At 44.0% G+C, this 19,494-nt stretch overlaps 1 pseudogene; it reads right to left on the bottom strand.

Annotated features, from left to right (window-relative positions):
- Window positions 1-14,645: 14,645 nt before the first annotated feature.
- LOC117434189 (zona pellucida sperm-binding protein 3-like) lies at window positions 14,646-18,728 on the bottom strand (annotated as a pseudogene).
- Window positions 18,729-19,494: the final 766 nt, after the last annotated feature.

Raw genomic sequence — 19,494 nt, 5'->3', positions numbered from 1 at the left:
GTTTTTGCTGTAGTTGGGGCTAGAGTTGCTGCTGCAGTAGGGGCTGCAGTTGCTGCTGTAGTTGGGGCCACAATTATTGCTGTAGTGGGTGGCGCAGTTGCTGCTGCAGTAGGGGCTGCAGTTGCTGCTGTAGTTGGGGCCACAGTTTTTGCTGTAGTTGGGGCCACAGTTGCTTCTGCAGTATGGGCTGCAGTTGCTGCTGTAGTTGGGGCCACAGTTTTTGCTGTAGTTGGGGCCACAGTTGCTGCTGCAGTTGGGGCCACAGCTTTTGCTGTAGTTGGGGCCACAGCTTTTGCTGTAGTTGGGGCCAGAGTTGCAGCTGCAGTAGAGGCTGCAGTTGCTGCTGTAGTTGGGGCCACAGTTCTTGCTGCAGTTTGGGCCACAGTTGCTGCTGCTGTAGGTCCTGCAGTTGGTGCTGTGGACTTTGCCACGGTTTTTGCTGTAGTTATGGCCGCAGTTGCTGCTGCAGTAGGGTCTGCAGTTGCTGCTGTAGTTGGGGCCACAGTTTTTGCTGTAGTTGGGGCTGCAGTTGCTGCTGTAGTTGCGGCAACAGTTTTTGCACCAGTTGGGGCTGCAGTTGCTGCTGCAGTAGGGGCTGCAGTTGCTGCTGTAGTTGGGGCCGCAGTTGATGCTGTAGTTGGGGCTGCAGTTGCTGCTTTAGTTTGGGCCACAGTTTTTGCTGTAGTTGGGGCCGCAGTTGCTGCTGCATTAGGGGCTGTGGTTGCTGCTGTAGTTGGGGCCACAGTTTTTGCTGTACCTGGGACTGCAGTTGCTGCTGCAGTTGGGGAGGAAGTTGATGCTGTCGTTGGGGCCACAGTTTTTGCTGTAGAAGGGGCTGCAGTTGATGTTTTAGTTGGGGCTGCAGTTGATGCTCTAGTTGAGGCTGCAGTTTCTGCTGTAGTTGAGGCTGCAGTTGATACTGTAGTTGGGGCCACAGAATTTGCTATAGTTGGGGCCAGAGCTGCTGCTACAGTAAGGCTGCAGTTGCTGCTGTAGTTGGGGCCACAGTTTTTGCTGTAGTGGAGGCCACAGTTTTTACTGTAGTTGGGGCCACAGTATTTGCTGTAGTTGTGGCCGCAGTTGCTGCTGCAGTTGGGGCCACAGTTTTTGCTGTAGTTGGGGCCAGAGTTGTTGCTGCAGTAGAGGCTGCAGTTGATGCTGTAGTTGGGGCTGCAGTTTTTGCTGTAGTTGGGGCCACAGATTTTGCTGTTGTTGGGGCCACAGTTGCTTCTGCAGCAGGGGCTGCAGTTGCTGCTGTAGTTGGGGCCAGAGTTGTTGCTGTAGTAGGGGCTGCAGTTGCTGCTTTAGTTGGGGCTGCAGTTGCTGCTGTACTTGAGGCCGTAGTTACTGCTGCAGTAGGGGTTGCAGTTGCTACTGTAGTTGGGGCTGCAGTTTTTGCTGTAGTTGGGGCTAGAGTTGCTGCTGCAGTAGGGGCTGCAGTTGCTGCTGTAGTTGGTGCCACAGTTTTTGTTGTAGTTGGGGCCACAGTTTTTGCTGTAGTTGGGGCCACAGTTGCGGTTGTTTTTGGGTCCACAGATATTGCTGTAGTTGGGGCCGCAGTTGCTGCTGTAGATGGGGCCACAGTTTTTGCTGTAGTTGCGGCCACAGTTTTTGCTGTAGTTCGGGCCAAAGTTTTTGCTGTAGTTGGGGCCACAGTTGCTTCTGCAGTAGGGGCTGCAGTTGCTGCTGTAGATGGGGCCTCAGTTTTTGCTGTTGTTGGGGCCAGAGTTGCTGCTGCAGTAGGGGCTGCAGTTGCTGCTGTAGTTGTGGCCGCAGTTGCTGCTGCAGTAGGGGCTGCATTTGCTGCTGTAGCTGGGGCTACAGTTTTTGCTGTAGTTGGGGCAAGAGTTGCTGCTGCAGTAGGGGCTGTGGTTGCTGCTGTAGTTGGTGCCACAATTTTTGCTGTAGTTGGGGCAAGAGTTGCTGCTGCAGTAGGGGCTGCAGTTGCTGCTGTAGCTGGGGCTACAGTTTTTGCTGTAGTTGGGGTAAGAGTTGCTGCTGCAGTAGGGGCTGCAGTTGCTGCTGTAGTTGGGGCCGCAGTTGCTGCTGCAGTTGGGCCGGCAGTTGCTGCTGTAGTTGGTGCCACAGTTTTTGCTGTAGTTTGGGCCGCAGTTGCTGCTGCAGTATAGGCTGCATTTGCTGCTGTAGCTGGGGCTACAGTTTTTGCTGTAGTTGGGGCAAGAGTTGCCGCTGCAGTAGGGGCTGCAGTTGCTGCTGTAGTTGGGGCCGCAGTTGCTGCTGCAGTTGGTCCGGCAGTTGCTGCTGTAGATGGGGCCACAGTTTTTGCTATAGTTGGGGCTAGAGTTGTTGCTGTAGTAGGGGTTGCAGTTGCTGCTGCAGTAGGGCCTGCAGTTGCTGCTGTAGTAGGGGCTGTGGTTGCTGCTGTAGTTGGGGCTGCAGTTTTTGATGTAGTAGGGGCTGCAGTTGCTGCTGTACTTGAGGCCGTAGTTGCTGCTGCAGTAGGGGTTGCTGTTGCTACTGTATTTGGGGCGGCAGTTTTTGCTGTAGTTGGGGCCGCAGTTGATGCTGTTGTTGGGGCCACAGTTTTTGCTGTAGTTGGGGCCACAGTTGCTGCTGCAGTAGGGGCTGCAGGTGCTGCTGTAGCTGGGGCCACAGTTTCTGATGTAGTTGGTGCCGCAGTTGCTTCTGCAGTTGGGGCCAGAGTTGCTGCTACAGTAGAGGCTGCAGTTGCTGCTGTAGTTGGTGCCACAGTTTTGGCTGTAGTTGGGGCCACATTTGCTTCTGCAGTAGGGGCTGCAGTTGCTGCTGTAGTTGGGGCCACAGTTTTTGCTGTAGTTGGGGCCAGAGTTGCTGCTGCAGTAGGGGCTGCAGTTGCTGCTGCAGTAGGGGCTGCAGTTTCTGCTGTAGTTGGGGCCACAGTTTTTGCTGTAGTTGGGGCCGCAGTTGCTGCTGCAGTAGGGGCTGCAGTTGCTGCTGTAGCTGGGGCTACAGTTTTTGCTGTAGTTGGGACAAGAGTTGCTGCTGCAGTAGGGGCTGTGGTTGCTGCTGTAGTTGGTGTCACAGTTTTTGTTGTAGTTGGGGCCAGAGTTGCTGCTGCATTAGGGGCTGCAGTTGCTGCTGTAGTTGGGGCCACAGTTTTTGTTGTAGTTGGGGCCACAGTTTTTGCTGTAGTAGAGGCTGCAGTTGCTGCTGTAGTTGGGGCTGCAGTTTTTGCTGTAGTTGGGGACGCAGTTGCTGCTGCAGTAGGGGCTGCAGTTGCTGCTGTAGCTGGGGCCACAGTTTCTGATGTAGTTGGGGCCACAGTTTTTGCTGTAGTTGGGGCCAGAGTTGCTGCTGTAGTTGGGGCCGCAGTTGATGCTGTAGTTTGGGGCCACAGTTTTTGCTGTAGTTGGGGCCACAGTTGCTGCTGTAGTAGGGGCTGCAGTTGCTGCTTTAGTTGGGGCTGCAGTTGCTGCTGTACTTGAGGCCGCAGTTGCTGCTGCAGTAGGATCCTCCTCAAGGATCCTTTCTCCGAGTAGATTGGTTCCCTTTCTGTTTAAGTGCAGTCCGTCCCACCTGTATAGATAGTCCTTGTTGTAGAATGTGCTCCAATGTTCAAGAAAGGTGAAGCCTTCCTGTGTGCACCATGATTTCAGCCATGCATTTTGATTTCGTATTTCCAGCTGTCCATATGGTCCTTTGCAAGGTGCTGGCAGTATCCCTGAAAATACCAGTTTTTGTCTTGTCTTTTAATTTCCTTCCTAGCTCTCTGAATTTGTTTTGCAGGGATCTTGGCCTTTCTCTTCCAATATTGTTTGTACTGATGTGGACGACTACTACCGAGTCATCTCCTGTTTGTTCTAGGAGCATGTCCACGTTCTCAGTGATGTGCTTGACAGAGGCTCCTGGAAGGCAGCACACTGTTGTAGTAAGGGGGTCGAAACTGCAAACTGAACTTGCTGTGTTTTTCAATATGGAGTCCCCAACAATCATGACCTCCCTTCTTTTTGCTGCCTGGCCAGCACTGTTTATAGGGTCCTGGATGTTGTTCCTTTCATTCTCTTGATGTTGGTTTTTGTCATCTAAATGTTGAAGTGGCTCAAATTTGTTGGATGTTTGGATTTCTGGTGGTTGTGTTTGACTAAGTTTCTTTTTTTCCCTGCTTCTGCCTATCTGAACCCAGCTGTTTCGACTCTCTTCCTTCTCCCTGGTGGCTTTCAGTCTGCTAGGGTGCAGACTTCCATGGATTATGGGTTGTCCCTTTTAAACGCTCTGTAAAGTGCCTTTTTTTCAGTGATTTTTTTTTTTTAATTGATCTATTAAACCATTTTGGCCATTTTGTTTTAGATTTAGATTTGTCTACCTTTGGGATGTAATTGTTATGCGCCTGTAGTACTAAAAAAACAGCCATCCTTTTTCTGTGGATGTTTTCTCTATTTTACTCCAATCTACTTCTGTTAGTCTCTGTTTCATACCTTCATAGTTTGCTTTTCTAAAATTGTAAACCTTAGCTTTAGTCATTACTTTTTGGTTTTTTTTAAAAATCACTTCGAATGAGACCATGTTGTGGTCTGAGTTTGCCAATGGCTCTCTGACCTCTATTTTAGTTATTCTGCTAAGAAATAAATAATAATAATAATAATAATTCTGTCTTCGTTATTAGAACATAGGATCCACGTTGAATGCCAGGGAGACTCGGTCTGACTGGCTGTCACTGTTTTTTACTAGCGGATAGTCATATTGACTGTGCTGAAGCAGGCGGAAAGCTAACTGGTGGATTTTACATTTTCCACCACTTTCATCTTTGGAAAATAGACACGGATTCTTGATGAGAAAAAGCCAATAAGCTTCAACCTATCCAGGGGCATCACGACCATTCTGGAGAACACCAGCGATGTCAGGAGCATTGACACGTAAAGAAAGGGGTTTATAAAAACATCTCTGTCAGGGACCACAAAATACTCATATCCGGGTTAATGGTTAGAAATGTGCCCTTACTGAATATGAATATATTTAGTGTATTACCATGCTGGATAAGTACTGGTCCTTTGTGAGCTAGAGCTCCTTAAGAGTGCTCCACTGTGGTACAAGTTTAGTCAGCTCTGTTCTGATACAAGGATCCAATCCTGTCTGTTGTTAGATCACTGTGTGTATGACCTGACCACTATCAATTATATATAGAATTAGCACTCAAAAGTGTTTTACAAGTGTTGAAATGACACTGGGATTTTCTCTTTCTCATAGAAAGCCTAGCTTCCAGGGTAACTCTGTCACTCCTGTTTATAGGTTAGTTTAGAGGACTGGGACCCTGTGGAAATCAACATCCCAGTGACAACTGAGAAGAAGGCAAAGGGCAACAAAGTGTCTGAGAGAGATAGAGACCCTGGAAAAGGGGAGAACACGCAGCTGAAGAAAAGCGACGCCAGCAAAAACAAAAAATCCACAGCAATAAAACAGACCCCGGTCATTCAAGATGAATGGCTTCGACTTAAAAATAATTCATATTCAGAAAGCAGCCCTGTGAGAATAGCTGCTAAGAAAACTTGTGCTACGCTTGACTTCACAAGAGAAACATCTGGGGAGGAGGCCTCTGTACATCCTGCAAAAGAGGAGAACACACAACTGAAGGAAAATGAATCACCCGAAAATAACAAATCCAGAGCAATAAAACATAACCTGTTCACTCTGGAAGAATGGCTTCAACTTACAAAGAATTCATTCTCACAAAGTAACCCAGTGAATATTCCTACTACGCTTGACTGCACAAGGGAAGCATCTGGGGGTGAGGCCCCTGTACACCCTGTAACAGAAATCGAAGAACAACTCAGGCAACTTCAGGTGTTCGTTGGTGTACTGCACAATGATTTAAACAGGAAGCAAATGCAAATTGAATCAAAGTATCAGGCTTTGATGAGAGACTGGGATAAAGACGATGACTACCATCGTCAAAGGCTCAAAAATTCCCCAATATCATGGCTAGGTAGTGAGTACAGTTTCGGTTCAGACGAGGAGTATGAAAGAGATGTTCTCACACCTAGCATGATGTCCAATGGTGTGACCCTGGACGATGCAGAGCTTCTTGAGAGCATAGCCTTCAGAGGAGAGGTTCAGCTGGATGAGGTGACACACAAACCCGGTGTGGTTGTTCCCATGGTGGTTGACCCTCCTGTAGAGGCTGGGAATTACAGTGAGAGGACACCGTCTCCCTATATCAAGTACCTTGAACCGACCAGGAACAACACTGACACAGAGTGTCAAATTAGACTCTCCAAAGCAGTCAACCTGGCTGTGAAGCCAAAGGCTTCATCCATACTGCCTCAACCATGCCCCAGTAACAAAACTGTGATTATAGGAGGAAACAGTGAAGAGGAGTCCAAGACCTCATTCAGCACTCCTGAGAAGCGCCTCTCCCCAGGTGACAATGTCCCCAGTGTCTGGGAGCGGATCTGCACCACTGTTTTCAGAAAGGGCAGGGGCAAAGAGAAGAAACAGGGTGTCAAGACAAAACACCAGTCTTATCTGTGTTCCATTAGGAAAGCGGTTGTGAACCTTTGGCAAACGATGAACGCAGCCTTGGGAATCAGATCACTTCTCTGCCAGAGAAAGAAACAGAAGGCTAATGAGGTAAGACTGTTGATGGCTGAGTCAAGTATATATTGGGTAACGTGAACATGAGTAAAGTACTAGTTTGTTACGAGACACAATGGGGTAAGTTTTCTAAGGTGACTACATTTTTGTCAGACATCTTGAATTACACGTTTTCTTAGACAGGCTTATTAGAGTCCTGATGTTCAACAGTGACTATGTAAGTTGATGTTTGTATTTGAGCACAAATGTCTAAAACCCTCCATAAGGTTACAATTGGATTTAGACGCCTAAAACTCTATGGGATTTTTGGAGTTATAGACTTCAAAGTCTCCCCTCTATGTAATACTGTAATGTATGCAAATGGACAGAAAGTGATGCATTTGACATTCCCAGGTGCATCTTTGTTGCACACAATGGCAAACTGCCACAGTACCCAAGAAACCATCAAAAAGTTGAAAACCCCACATTGACAGAAAGATTGCACCTGGAGGGTAATGTGTAAGTTGCATTTGCACTATACATTAATAAGTTTAAGTTGCATACACGTTATAAAACACACATTTGCTCAAATAAATATTAAATCACACATACAGTTTGTTGTGTTTGAAATCTTGATGCATTTAAATAGGATTTGTTTTCTTTTGATTTACACAACCTACTCAACACTTTCAATGTGTGAAAAAATGGGGGGGGGGGGAGTGAAAAAACAAATCAATTAAAAATAAAAATCAGTCTTCATTAGATAAGTATTCACCCCCTTTGCTATCACACTCCTAAATAAGCTCAGGTGCAACCAATTGCCTTCAGAATTCACACAATAAGTTAAATGGAGTCCTTCTGTGTGCAATAAAAGTGGTTCACATGATTTCAGATTAAATACATCTGTCTCTGTAAGATCCCACAGTTGGGTAGTGCATTCAAAGCAATGATAATACCATGAAGACCAAGGAGCTTTCAAAACAACTCCGGGATAAAGTTGTGGAAAGGCACAGATCAGGGGAGAGGTATAAAAAGATTTCAAAGGCATTGAATATCCCTTGGAGCACAGTCAAGTCAAACATTAAGAAGTGGAAGGTATACGGCACCACCCAGAATCTGCTTAGAGCAAGACTTGAAGATTGCTGTCCACCAACGATCCCCATCCAACTTGAAAGAGCTTGAACAACTTTGCCAAGATTTGCAAACCTCGTAGAGACTTACCCCAAAAGACTCACAGTTGTAATTTTTGCCAAAGGTGGTTCTACCAAGTATTGACTCAGCGGGGTGAATACTTATCTAACCAAGACATTTCCGTTTTTTTATTTTTCATTAACTGTTGTTTCACGATAAAGATTTTCTTGCCTCTTCAAAGTGTTAAGTAGGTTGTGTAAATCAAAGGAAAAAAAATCCCATTTAAATGCATCAAGATTTCAGGTTGCAACACAACAAACTGTGAAAACATCCAAGGGGGGTGAATACTTCCTATAGGCACTGTAGCTAACTGCTGTTACAAACTTGAGCTGTCTCTGCAGGGATGCAGCTGTGACATCCCTGTTTTATGGGAGTGCTTCTTTGACCAGTGTACATGGTTTTAATGGATATCCGCTGTCACCAGTATATTAAAAAAAAAAAAATTATGTCCTTATACAATACATTGCACTTACACTAGACTCCAGTACAAATGTCTAAAACCCTGTTGCACCCATCTAAAGCCCTTAGTCACCTTTGGAAATGTACCCCAATGTATCTGGGGATCATAGATGACATGTCCATATCGAGGTCTTAGAACCAGAGGGCGTAAGTGACATTTTCATAATTTTACAGAAGAGCAAAAATAATATTTTGATTGTATGTGTTCAATTGCCATTTATCAGTATATGCAGAGTATCAATATAATTTTGAAGAAAATTAAAGTTTAAAATATTTTTGAATTTGAAAGAATAGCACCAGAAATTTTGCTTAAAAGTTAGATTTTTCATAATAACACTCTGAAATGAATACCCATTGCAGATAACTGTGTTTTTCTTCACTAATTCTATCCCAGACTTGTTTTTCTTCAATTTAATAACAATTAATAAATCAATATGTATCTTTTAAAATATAAATGTTCACATATAGTCGTATTTCATAAATTATACTTAAAAATACTACTGTAAAATATAATGTACAAGATTTTCTACAATTGACATAGTCTGGTTCTTATTCTGTAGTGAATTTGTTGCTTGAATCCTCAATTTAACTGAGGCAGCAGTGTGGAGTAGTGGTTAGGGCTCTAGACTCCTGACCGGAGGGTTGTGGGTTCAATCCCAGGGGGGGGCACTGCTGTTGTACCCTTGAGCAAGTTACTTTACCTAGATTGCTCCAGTAAAAACCCAGCTGTATAAATGGGTAATTGTATGTAAAAAGAATGTGATATCTTGTAATAATTATAAGTCGCCCTGGATAAGGGCGTCTGCTAAGAAATGTAATAATAAAAAAGTAAAATATCCTCAAAATTTAGATATTATTTTACACAAAGTTTTATTTTACAGCTTTTTTCAGCCATTTTGACTTCTCTGCTGTCACTCAGCCATCCCACAATGCAACACTCAGTGCCAGGAGGGTGTAAGTGTGCTAGTTACGACCTCCTGGCACTAAGTTAACCTAGATTTTGCAGTTGTGTCTTTATTACTTTCTCACTTTATTCAATGCAGTTTGTGATTTCAGTGAGGTCCTTTTGGTACTAGATAGATCTCATCAAGAGCCTTAATTTGATATATAATATGCCATTTTGACAAAAACGTCACTTAAAGCCCCTCTGGTTCTGAGCCCTCGATATGGTCAATACTGTTTCTTGTGATACAGCTAACTAGGCAGTCACCACTGCAGTGAGAAACACAGTGTTGCAGGGCTTGGACTGCTTCATTCACAAGATGAAAGTTTCACTCTCTAATGTAAAATTACTGTATTTACTCAAGTTTAAGTCACCCCTGCATTCAAGTCACACCTCCAAATTTGAAGAGCAAAAAAATAAAAATAAAATAATCACCTCTATTACAATTGAACTGGGAAAGTAAACATGTACAGTACGGTACTTCCAGTATTGAACGGCAGTCCTTGCAGTTTACGGTAGCTGGAAAAGGGTAGATTACCTTTAACTTTATTTCAGTTAGTTTATATTGTCCTCCTTTATTTAATTTGGCCATCGTGACATTCTGTCACGTTCACAAGCAAAAATAGCATTTATGATTCCATCTCCATCTTCTGACACACATCTCAGATGCCCCAAATTTATGTTCTGCTGCACAGTCCCTTTTCTTCAGCAAACAAGAGGACTTTTCTTATAAAAGCTGCATCATCAAATTTGCCTAAAGTTTCCCGCGTAGCCATTTGAATATACCGGTACTGTATCAAGAGTAATTGCTGTAGTGGTGGGCATTACTGTGTGCAGTAGCTCTTGTTCAAGCTTGCCAGAATAACTGACATACGCAAATATAAATTGCTCCCCTAACTGAAAAACCCTGAATCCAAGTCACGCTCGAATCCAGGTCACCCCCCAGATTTGAACTTTGGTTAAAAAGGTGTGTCTTACATTTGAGTAAATATGGTACATGAAATAATGTTGCTCACAGAGTAAAATCCTTTCCTTCACAGTCTGAGAGCTGTTGCTGGATGTGCGTCAAGCCAGTCACTCTAAGAATAAATACATATGTATTACTTGTCATGACACACGTGCATCAACATATGAAATTAACGGAATAAGTATGTGTATGTTAATAAACTATAATAATAATAAAATAACAGACAAACTAACGTTAATAAACTGACTTTCAAACTAAATTAACACAACACCCCTACACACGATAAAAAATACAGCAGCAATATACAAGACATGCACATTATTTAACAGAACGGGAAACACCAAATTGCTCGGCAACTTGTGTCTGATTCAAGTTTTTTTCAAAAACTCGAACAATTTTCAACTTTTTGTAGCAAGAGAAACAGCGGTGCATTTTGCCATTTTGTTTAAATGCCATTTTGTAGCAATGAGGTGCACTCGTGGAAATCAAAATACAAAACGAGTCAATGATATGATGGCAGTTCTGGAAAGATTTAATAAACCAATCAGTGTGCCACGAGACGCTCTCGCGATGACAAGTTGCTTTTGAAAAGACTGAATAAACCATTTTAATTTAAGTTTGATGATGATCAGTTATCAGGTTACAAAACAGTTCTGCAAGCATTGTGAACGGATTGCTATCAGTGCCAACAAGTAACAAGTGGAGGTGTGCACCAGGTATGATTTATGGAAACATTAGCTACAATCACCAAGAATACCCGAATAGAATAATGATTTCAGAAATGGGTAAGACAAGCTTCCATCTCACTAGTTCTGCCCACAATCATCCTGAAATCTGAGGTCACTGGATGCACTTGTAACAATGGGCAGGCTAGTTTGATGTTAATACAGGCCAGAAGGCAGTATCCAGTCCAGACATGGATTGTGGGTACAAGCACAGAGCACATTTATTTTAGTAGTCAAATGCTTCAACCCATACAGTTCCATTTTATAAGATGTCTCAGTCAGGTATTATTGAGCCGGCTGCAGTAATTTACTCATCCAAAGCACGTCTACACAGCGCTCAGCCTTCTTTGCAACTGAGAAACATTCGGCAACCCAGTAGATGGCGCTAAAGAAGTATCACCGTTAGATATCGCCAAAGTACAATAATCAAGTAGTAAAAGATCATTGTACCTGTAGCTTTAAAATATTGACTCCCCCTTAAAAAGTGTGTGCCTTTGAACTATTCTGAAAAAAAGAAATGCAATAGAAAGAAAATCCATTCTTAGGTACCAGAGCAGTTTGTTCACAGTCCAGTTGGTTTACGTTGCCCAATGGGTTCTAAAGGATATAGTGGCAAGAAGTCTTGATTCAGAGATCACGTGGAATCTGTGCCGTCAGTGTTATAGCACGTGTTTCCCAGATAAACAAACATAGAAATAATCATTTTAAATGTATAATACTTTTCATTGTTCTGCAATTTGATGTCAGTGTTACTGTAACTTCAATAAAAACTGACAGTATGCATTTTGCTTGGACTCCTAATACCAATTATAGATATTTATCAATATTTAATAATTCTTTTGCTGGTCCCCTGAAGTTTGTATTAATGAGAAATGATTGTATATTTATAAACCTTAACATGCTTTCCATTATCCAGGATCTGTGCATGCGTTTGCTGTTAATAATTGTAGATTTTGTCTTGTGTTCAAAGCGAATGTACTGCTCATGAAAGGTGCTGGATTAGAGCAGGTATCACACACACACACACACACACACACACACACACTCATGTTTATATTGCTATCTTTGTGTGGACATTACATTGATTGACATATTAATGACTCCTAATTCCAAGCTATAGAAACTTCCCTGGGCAAAAGACTAGATTTTAAGTAAGATATATTTTGTTATTTCTCCAATGGTTTGAAGACTATACATACACACACACACATTTGTTTGTAGTGTTTATGAAGACATTTTTATTAGCTCCCTTAATGTGTACATTTCTTATTCTAAACTCCAGAGAGGCATGGATCACTATAATAAAGAACATTTGGGTAAATAGTCCTTATTGTCTTCTAAAACTATTTTATGTTTTAAATGTATGTTTATACATTACAGGGGCATGACTTATGCCCTGATAAAGTAGGTTTTGTCTGGTTTTCTTAGCTTGGGGGAACTTTTTTTTTACCCTGTGCACTGTTTGTCTGCCCCTTATTGCAGGGAAAGTGGGAGCCCTATTAGTTCCATGATCAAGAAGACCACGAGAACTCATACTGGCATTCAGCCGATCCACAGGACCTTCTCATGGATTTGAACCGGCGACGTTCCTCGGTGTTGAGGCTTGTGGGGCTGCACTGGAGGCTGTGCTGGTGTGAAGACCCCTATCTGCAGCAGTGGCATCTGTCATAGCGCTCTTTTCTTCTCTCCAAGACCCCGAGACACCCCTGGAGAAGGACACAAGAGGAGAACTCATGGAGAACGCACAGAACTGCCCTCTTCTGTCAGCTTCACACAGGAGTTACAATACTAACTCTTTAAAGGAGTGATACTGTATATCACGTCATTTTGTTAAGGAATTAAATCGGTGTATGGATTATTTGTTATTTGTTAATTATTATTAATACACACACCCCTGTGTCGGATTCTCTATCCCTAATACTGTTAGGAGAGGCATGATTAAAGTCTTTAAAATCTTAAAAGGATACATTTACAACACAACTAGAGGCAGCACACTATGATTGTTGCACTATTATTTTGGAAAAAAGTAAGTAGCGGGGTTCCAAAAAATATAGCGTTATACGTCCCCACGTGATGCTACAACTGTTAAATAACGTAGCTGTAATTTATTTTTTCATTGTTAACATCCGGACAACTGTTTACACTTAGAACTTTAAAGTCTGTTTCAAAGCTTTTTTTTTTTTTTTAAATGTCTGCTCTAGAGCACTGAGGTTTGAGATCTGTTCTCTAAATCACTGCAGGTGCTCTGGCTTTTCTGTTCCAAACCACGTCATGGATCGTTATTGATATATTAAAAGTTGCCAGGATGTTAACAATGAAAAGAAGAATTACAGGTACATTATTTAAACAGTTGTAGCAAAACATGGGCACGTGTAATGCTACATTGTTCCGGACCCCGCTACTTACTCTTTAATGTGCTGTGCTAAAGGTGTGGCAACATGAGCCGCTACTACAGTTTATTTTTAAACTACATCAGATGTGCTTCGCTTTTTGGCTACTCATCATTGTGAACTTCAGATCAATTAATTTGTAAAGAAAGTCTGTAACCGTGTGACAGGATGCCTTCAGTGATGACATCAGACCAGAAACACAGACTCAGGAAGTAGCGGGTGAGAGCTGAAACGCTACGGCGTTCAGCTTCTTTTATTAAATAATAAAACAAAACACTTAAACAGAGTGTCAGAAGTGACGAATTTCAATGGGTTCCTGGGTGTTTATTTTGTATATTTTAAATTGTGTGGAATCTGCTCGTCTTAAACACTTAACAGTTGTTAAGAGTTGTTTTTTCCGCTCTCCTTGCCATACTCTCGAGGGTAGAGAGTTGGAGGTTTATGGACAGTGACCATCTCCCGATTAGCAACAATTAATCAATGAATTAGCTCGGGAGATGGTCTCCGTCTGCACGAGTTTAATAAGGATGCGTGACTGTCAGCTAGCTAAATCACTAGCTGATCATCACGCATAACAAAAACGCAGCGCTTTTATCCACACCACAAACAATACAAATAACAGTGCACAAATACAGTGGCTCTCAAAAGTATTCACTCCTCTTGGATTTTTTACAACATGGAATCAAAATGGATTTAATTAGGAGTTTTGGCCACCGATCAATACAAAAAAAAGTCCATATTGTCAAAGTGAAAAATTTAAGACAAGTAATCCGATTGCTTTTCAGCAGCAAGAATGGAGATTACGTCAGATACGATAAATTAAAATTGGTTTTCAGGTAAAGACAATACAAATAGAGTATTGTATTTAAGTTACAGCACTTTGTAGTCTGCGTGCAATTTAATATGCCAGTTGAATATTCAGTTACCCCCTCCTGCTGGGGAAGAAACTAGAAGAACTGAAGTGGATAGTTGTAAGGAGTTCAGCTACAAGGGAGGGTTACAATCTAGAATTGCAAGTTGGTACAGAACATGAAACTCTTGTACTCTCCTATCACCATCTTGATGTTTCTGCTGCCTCTTCTCTAGGCTATTTCTCCCTACACGGGCAGATTAGCTGTACCCCCTCTCTATTGCCAGAGCTCGCTCCTTCACCCTTGCCCCTCAACGGTGGAACAACTGGCCCATGGATAAGGACTGCTCAGTCCCCGACCACCTTCCAGCACCTCCTCACACACCTGTAAAACGTCACAATCCTGGACTACAGCATTCAAGTCTATCACTACTTGCATCACCCTTGTAAAACCAAACTAACCCTGGGAGAAGCACATCTAAAATAAATGAAGCACATTGCATGTCTCACTATACAAGAGACGAGACCTTGGGTTAAAGGACATGGATCTGTACCAAGCATAGATATTGAGCAACACACCTCCGATAAAAACAAGACCACTGAGCAACTCCAATAGCTTCACAAGGCTTTTATTAATTCTTCAAAACACATTAGGAAGACACAGCGAGCAGTTTGTCACTAGACGGGGAGCACCTCTTCAGGAACACAGCCAACAGGACAGCACAGGAGAGAGCCAGAGCCACAGCAGAGACTGCCAGCACAGGGACAGAGGAGCCAGAGTCTGAGACGGGAGAGACAGAGGGGTCAACAGGACAACACGGGAGGGAAGCTACACCCATTGAAGACTCAGGAGTAGGGGTTTACATTGGGAATGGAGGATATTGTGCTAAAAGCACAGAGTCCAACATGCTTACAGGAGTGATGGAACAGTAGATGACAATGCAGACACGTATTAAAACAAAGTCTTTCATTTTAAATGACAGACAACAGTTACACTCTTGAGATTCGATAAAGCAGACTAACCCTCCATTGACAGCAAGCTGGTTCAGAGCTCAGTAGCATTGAGAGCGGCACTTACCCTGCACTTCTTCCACAAGCTGCAGGGGGTGGTACAGGGACTCCTTACTGAGCACGACAGCATGGTCTCCGAGTACATGAACCACGGTCAGGGGGCCGATGGTGATCTCCTTTACATGCACTTGGGGGTCCTGGCCAGCTACACAGAGGGGGGAAGAGACAGGAGGGCAAGGTTAGTGTCATTGAAGCAAAGTAATGCACTGGTGATTGAGCTACTCCACAATGCAACTCCATTGAAGGGGAGCACACATGGTCAAACTCTCCACTGAAAAAGGAGGGCAAAATGAGGTTAGAAATGCTTTAGCACTAGAAAGTCACTGGTCCCCATTTTCTTCCATTGAATAGAGAGTATCATTGCAAGATTTGCACATGCAGCTGTGGAACACAAGGTGTTGCTGCTTCCTGGTACCCAATCACTTCAGATGTTTAAACTCACACCAATGTTCTATCCAATCGACCTACTCCAAAGGTCATCCATTAAATATTACAATGGCAACAAAAGGATTTTGAACCATTGGTTAGAACGCCAAATGCACCCCCCCCCTCCGTGTTCCCATACCCATTTAATGGCAGGTTTGTCCATCATATTGTACACTGGCAGCAAAGGATTAACACCAAATTGGATTTGCCAAGTACAAGCGTTGCAGTATTTATACAGCTTGGTTAGAGTTCCAGTCCTCCGAAAAGGCCTCGCCCAGGCTGGGTGTTCAGACAGTACCTGGATCAAGAGGAGCAGCTCTCTTCTGCAGCCATTTTTCGCTCCAGTTGGGCTGGTTGATCTCGGCAGGAGGAAAAGGGTCTGCGAGGAACCGGGGTGTCCCAGAGCAGGAGCCAGCGTCACAGCACCCACACACTGCAGAGGAGCCGTCCTCAGAGACCCACCTGAAAAAGGGAGGCATGGCATGAAGGGGCAGGATCACAGACAGCTAGGATACAAGGACTGTGCAGTGCCACCGAGATCTACACAACCACCCCTAAAATCAGTACCTTCAACCAGTGCACATAGGGAGGAGCAAGTATTTCTGCAAGAGGATATCAAACTTGCTATGAAGAGGTCGGTAGGAAGCCAATAAATGCAAGTGTTCACACAGGTTCTAGCAGAGGCATGGGCAGGGAAAGGGACATGAACAACCCTGCTTCTTAAAAGCAGACCGTGGAGGAGGGAAAAATAAAGCCAAAACCCTTCTGACCACTAAGACAGCAATTCTGATTCCAGGCCGAGACTCCACAAGTCATCAGGAGTCTTGCAGCGCTTGTACTTGCCGAGGACAGCTGCAACTGGGCCACAAAGGTAGGCTGCCATGATTGCAGTGGCAAAGTTTCACACATGCTAATCTGGATTGAGCAGGGATTGTGCTTGACCTAGACCACGGTCCGAGAGCCAATCACAAACAATAGCATGGTGGAAGGGGACAGGGTCCAGATTAAGAAATCTGTTCAGCAAGGAGGAACCGATCACTCCTGCACTGCAAGAGCTTACCTGTAGGATTGCTTCTGGTAGGAGCAGGCCTTGTTGGAGGCATCAGCTGGTTTGTCAGCATTGACTGCTCTCAGTGTGCAAGTCATGTAGATCTGAAACAAGAGGGGAAGGAGTCACAATGGGAATGCAGTTAAACACACCATACAGCAAATCAATGCACCAGGAAAGCACAGGGGTCATTATAGTACACTTTGACAAGACAAAGTTAGTGATGGACCCAGGTCTAGCCAAGCCTTACCATGCTCCTGGAATCCCCTTGGAACTTGAAAGCAGCGATGTCAAAGCGCAGCTTGTTCAGAACAGGTCTAGTGAATGAAGAGGAGGAGTCTGGAGACTTGCTATCCATCAGGCAGCTGGGCGAGACAGGAGACAAGCATGAGGAGAGGGTTACACCGCCAACACACAGCATTGAAACAGGTTCGATAAAGCAGAGTGCAGCACGAGCCAGTGTGTTTGAAGTAACTCCAGTTCTCACCCAAGCTTGTCCACGACAGCATATCTGGGCTCAGAGTCCTTGTTGCTCAGGGTCGCGATGCAGCTGTCGACGTAGAGCCGTAGCGGCACGTGGTTGTCGACGGCAACAGAAGCCTCAACGTGAAGGATGTCACCCAGGTAGATGACATTGGAGACTCTGGGACCACTCCAGTTATCTGGAACAGGAAGCAAGGAGACAGACCAGCATTAAATAAACACCCCCCATACCCAACCCTTTCCTTCATACCATTCATGAGCAGCAAGGAGAAGTCCAGGATTTGCTCTGTAGAGGCTGTTGAAGTGAAGGGCACCCAGGTTGGTTTTATGGGGCTGCTGCTGACATTCCACCTTCTGAAAAATAAAAACCACATCCTTGTAAGTGATATCATGCATCACTGGCATCCTATTGAAGATGACACAGGAATACAAGAAATGTTGTCTTCAATAGAATTGAGTCCAAATCTTATATTACAGCAGCAGAGAATTGAGAACCCTGGTACAAGCGAGTGACCAGCAGCAAAGTGATTTAGTGTGAAGTTCACAGATACGACCCCTCAGGTCCCCGTTTGCTTGGTACAGTACCTCGGGTATCTGCATTCAAGGAGAATATCAGCCATATTAACCCTGGTGATTATGCCAACGCTGGCAGGCTTGTAATAGAGATGGTTTGTGTAGCTCAGGAAGTCTGGGAATACCTAGGGAGAGAAGTTGAAAAGTGATCCTTCAATTCTTGATTATTAAATAAAATGTGAAGTGGTCTTGCGCTTTAAGGCACACAAGGAATTGAGCGCTTGTTCAAGCAGTTTGATACACTTGAATGTCACAAGGAAACAGAACTTGGATGACAAGCTCCAACCGGTCAGTAAACTGTGAACCCCCATTTCATGCACCTCACGGCAAAATCTTGGAGAAGTGGTGTAAAGAGGTAAATTAGGAACTTAAATTGACAATAGGCCACACAAGCAGTTAGCTTAATGAGAAAGAACCACAGAAATATGAATGCATGACTTCAGAAGTTGTTGAAGATGCCTATAAGATTAGGGACCAAAACTTGAAATCCACAGACCGAGGTGTTCATGCATGCAAGTATATACAGCAGAACAGACATGACAAGTCTTGAGTTAATGTAATAAATGTGCGCACTACTGTATGTGAGACCTTCACAGTGAAGTGCAAGCAATAAAGAAAGCTGGGCTACCCACTTGACAGTTCACTTTATTAACTACCGCAGTAACAAATGCGATCGACACGCAGGGTTACCTGGAAAATGCTGCCGCAGTCCTGGAGCTGAATGCTGAACAAAACCGTGTTGGCGACGCTGTCGGAGGAGGTGGCCGAGCAGCCCGCGGACCCCACGCTCAAGTCGGCGCTGTTCACCAGGTAGCCGATCCCAAACAAGTCCCGGTTCACCGTCACGACCATGGCGTCTTTCCTGCAGTCCAGGGTGACCGAATTCAACAGCGACAGGTCAGCTCTCTGCACGGAGAGAGGGGTGGGAATCGGCTGAATCACCGCTCTCGGCGCGGTAAATAGCACTGGGTTATAAACCGGCTGATCCGACCAGGTCCATCCAAAAGCGCCGTGGAGCTGCACAAGTAAAATCAAAGCGAGCGAAAGCGCGGTCTGAACACCGCGCGTCCCCATTGTAAACGATTCAGTTCAGAATCAAACACTGCAGCTGCATACCGATAAGCGCGTAGCCAGCACCTTTATACTCCCCAGAATTAATTAACGTGTTAAACCTGGCTGGGTAATTAAACAATTATACACAGACACGCATTCACTACGGTTACATGAGATCAAGTCTTTAGAAAAAGAATGTAGGGCATATTCGGGAACTGAATCAGCAAATTGGTTTGGTGAAAACGACACTTTTCTGTGTTTACATGACTTGGAAAAGATAATCCAATTACAATTCTGATTAATTCAACTGGGTAGCCTACATGGATTTATTTTTTTTTCCGAAACATAGCGAGCAGGATCCTCCACCTTTCTTTGAATGATGCCTACACTCTAGAAGTAAAGGTTCTCGTTAGAACCTTGCTTTGCCGCTGTGGGGAGACCTTTTTAGGTGCTTCTAAGAACCTTTCTTACATGGACTCTATATTATCTACTTGGTGACACTCGGTTTTGTCATGTAAGCTATGAAACATGTATTGAAAATAGGAGTTTGCAAAACAATCAGGGGGGGCGTGGCCTGGACTGTGCACTGAGTGTGTTAGTTCTCATTGCTTGTTTTATGTCTGTATTATGCTGGTATGGAGCCGGCTCTTTTGTACAGCGATATCGGCGCTATGCTTCAGTGCGAGAGATCCCGGGTTTGCGCCCGCCCTCCATTTGTGTGTGGATTGCCTTGCTTTGTGTGATGCGCCTGCCTGCGAGAACCAAGATCACTAATATATATATATATATATATATATATATATATATA

The sequence above is a fragment of the Acipenser ruthenus genome, chromosome 29 (genome assembly GCF_902713425.1).
Source record: "Acipenser ruthenus chromosome 29, fAciRut3.2 maternal haplotype, whole genome shotgun sequence".
NCBI classification, from domain to species: Eukaryota; Metazoa; Chordata; class Actinopteri; order Acipenseriformes; family Acipenseridae; genus Acipenser; species Acipenser ruthenus.
This window is presented reverse-complemented; position numbering and strand designations above follow the sequence as displayed.